Source organism: Budorcas taxicolor, chromosome 22 (assembly GCF_023091745.1).
Source record: "Budorcas taxicolor isolate Tak-1 chromosome 22, Takin1.1, whole genome shotgun sequence".
In the NCBI taxonomy this organism is placed as follows: Eukaryota; Metazoa; Chordata; class Mammalia; order Artiodactyla; family Bovidae; genus Budorcas; species Budorcas taxicolor.
In genome coordinates this window covers 29,098,706-29,102,299 of record NC_068931.1, presented here as the reverse complement: position 1 = coordinate 29,102,299, position 3,594 = coordinate 29,098,706, and the positions used below count along the sequence as shown (strand labels likewise).

General features: G+C 39.1%; 1 non-coding gene across 1 annotated transcript; it reads right to left on the bottom strand.

The window, feature by feature from the left end:
* Positions 1-3,084: 3,084 nt before the first annotated feature.
* Positions 3,085-3,248, bottom strand: LOC128067583 (U1 spliceosomal RNA). Its single transcript, XR_008201399.1, has one exon. It is a non-coding gene; the product is annotated as a U1 spliceosomal RNA (small nuclear RNA).
* Positions 3,249-3,594: the final 346 nt, after the last annotated feature.

The window sequence follows — 3,594 nt, the reverse complement described above, 5'->3', positions numbered from 1 at the left end:
TCTCACTTGCCCTGTGGCGTGGCCAAAAACAATATATTAAAGAAAATAAATAAAAGTTAATAGAAATGGTGTTTCCCTCAAGGTAGTCTATGGTATTTCTCTTAGTGATTCAGACAGTAAAAAAATCTGCCTGCAATGTGGGAGACCTGGGTTCTATCCCTGGGGCAGGAAGATCCCCTAGAGAAGGGAATGGCTACCCACTACAGTATTCTTTCTAGCCTGGAGAGTTCCATGGACAGAGGTGCCTGGCAGGCTTCAGTCCATGGGGGTCACAAGAGTTGGACACAACTGAGCGATTACTTAGAGTGCTCTATGGAAACATAAATTTGGGGAATCTTGGATTATATGGAGTTACATAAATGTGTGCATGAGAGTGCAGATCTTAGGGATTTCAATATCTATCAAGCTGAGAGTGGAGCACTGGACATAATAAGACCATGAAACATCTGCCTCTTTGTGGACAGTGCAGTTAAGCTCCTGGGTATGACAGAGGCTCATGGCACCCTGTTCATTGCAGTCAGCTGCATCTTCTGAGTTAAGGAGAAGGAGGGCCAGATAGGTAGAATCTAATACACTAGTGGGTACCATTTTCCTGAAAGCAAGACATACATCATCCTACCTTTTAAGGTCACATGAGCTATACTCTAGTGTTTTATTTCAGGCTCTTGTTTGCTAGTAACATTCAACCAGCAGGGCGGGGGGTGGGGGGGGGTAAGAACATAAAAGCATTTTCCAATGTGTTTTTCATGAAAACTCTGCAAAGTATTTCCTGTGACTAGAATTCTGTGAAATTCACTTTGGAAAATATAGGTAAAGGTACAACATTTAAATTAAAATTCCTTATAAATTGTTAGCATCATAACATAGTACATGTAATAGAGAAAAATTCAAAGTATACAAAAATATCATTTTTATTTAATTTTTTAACAAATTACATATATTTTATAGAAAAAGAAAATGTAAAATGCTATTTCTTAGAACTATTGACTGTGAAATAGCTTGGCTTCACTTTCGACCAGAAGTAGGAGACAATTGCTTATTGAATTAAGACAAGTGAAGAAAATATGATTCCTTTTATTATATAGAAAGATGTAAATGGCACAAAGAAATGAGTTTTCTTATTTGATTTGGATATCACATTTTATTTTTGCTAAGTCATATCAGTGGCTTGTGTCTGTTACAGCTGAAGTGCCACAGTGCCTTTCTGGTCTGGAGAATTCTGAGAAAAATAGGCTATAACACTCTTCCCACTGTGATATTTTTTGAAAATAGTGAGACAGTCTCAGGGAGACAAACATATACACAATACGCAGACAACTATACACATATAAGCCTACACTTAATTTGAAACAGACATATTTTAAAATTTGCTACATAAATTATGTATTATACAGAAAGAGGACATTAAGTTTCATTTAACCCCTCCCCTCTTTTTTTTTTTTTTAATGTATCAAATCCCAAAGAGCTCTCTCAGGCAACACTGGGCATTGTAGAAAGGATTTGAATGGGGCTGATTCCACTGATTTCTTGGTCTGTTTCAACTTGCAGAATGACTAGTCTCCATATATGCCCTCCTCACAGAATGAAGCCTGAAATAGGCATTTATTTGTGTCTGGATATGCAGTCCTTAAGATAGACTCAGTCTAATTTGAAATACGGTTAATACACTTACGATTTCCTGTGGTATTACCAACAATGGAATAGTAAATGACTTCACGTGTTATAGTTTGATGTGATTTCATCCTTTTCCCTCTGTTATTGGTGGTTCTCTTTTGAGATCCTAAACAAACCTTTCTCTTTACCTTTTAGAAAATCCTGTCTTATTTGTTGAACATTGATCACTGGTCCTGGCTCTCACGGAAGAAACGTCAACATTGCTCTGGCGTGTGAAGTGTTTTCTGGAAGCATCTTTGATAATGTCAGAAATGAGGTCATACAGTTCTGGGAAGAGTGTTTTTCGTGAACTTTTGTTTCTTCTTCCATAAGGCACTGATAATGGCAGAAAACAAGTCTTTGTCAAAGATAAGACTGTAAAACTGAAAAATTTTTGATAGTTGAATATATTTTTTAGAAGCAGAAATTTTGACATTGTCTCATTAAGGTAGTTTTAGCTTTGCTTTACATCATTTGCTGAAGTAATTGGTGATGCCCTTTTAGAAAGAGAAACAAAGTAGGCCCTGTTTAACATGACTCATCACTTTCCAGAGAAAGAGATAGAAATGTATAGTTGTCTTGTTTTCTTTTTTTTTTTGAGTGTCTCATAATTATAATTTACACATACAAATCCCACAGGCATATGTCACCAACAGATGGCATTTATTAAAAATACACATGCGTTCTTGGATAGTTTGTGTCATTCTGCTTGAAGGCAAAGGAATGACTTAGACGACCTTTCAAGGACATTCTTCTTAAATATTCAAGAATATGATCTGGAACTGTCCCACTGCTTGAAATGGGTTTACTTTAAATATGTGTCTAGGTTGAATATGTTTGCTGCAAGGGACACACATCCAACTTGAATCAGAGTAATAGAAAAAGTACAATGTATGACCCACTTAGAGAAGAGTCTGTTCCATGTCGGTGTTAGAGACAAATAAATCCAGAGAGGGAAATGTGTAAAATCTACTTTTCCTCTTTCTTCTCTGCTCCTCTCTCTGGGGCATCCATTCTCTCCTCAGCAGACAGACTTGGCAGGGGACATAGCTCCAGTAACTGATGTCTCAGTCACCAAAGAGAAAAGATGATGAACATGAATTTGAGCAAACTCTGGGCGACAGTGGAGGAAAGAGGAGCCTGGCATGCTACAATCCATGGGGTCACAGAGAGTCAGATGCAATTTAGCAACTGAACAACAATAAAGTCTGGATTGATATACTGGAAAGTGAAAGTGAACGTTACTCAGCCATGTCCGACTCTGCACCCCATGACCTATACAGTCCATGGAATTCTCCAGGCCAGAATACTGGAGTGGGCAACCTTTCCCTTCTCCAGGGGATCTTCCCAACCCAGGAATCAAACCGGGGTCTCCTATATTGCAGGTGGATTCTTTACCAACTGAGCTATCAGGGAAGCCCTTAAAAAAAAAAAGAGAGAGCGTGAAAGCAGTCCCCCACTACCAGAAATTATGCCATGAAGTTTCCCACATTTGGGGAAATCGCAGAGGTCGACATACCCACAGTGCAATGGCTAAGCCTCTCCCTGGGAGAACCACCTTCTTGATCATGGTACCTCCCCTGCCAGGTAAGTATATACTGGAAAACATGATAGTTCAAGCTTTTTGTGAACCATCTGTGCTTGTAGTAGTGGTTCATGCCTCCTATTTCTACTTGATTGAAGATGATGAAAAGCCTCTGCTTCACAAAATGGGACAGATTCCCACCCCGACCTTTAGAATATAACCCTTCCCCTCTCCCTTAGGTCACTAGAGTAAAGTCATAGAATGAACTGGCTAGAGAGATGAAGTGCTGAGCCTGTAAAAGGAGGAAATAAACAGCTGAAAGTCCTAGCCAAAACCCCCTGGCAGGGATCTGATGGTATCTTTCAGACTGGATTATGAGAGTACTGGAACAAGAGAACTGTTACTGAAGGCCAGAT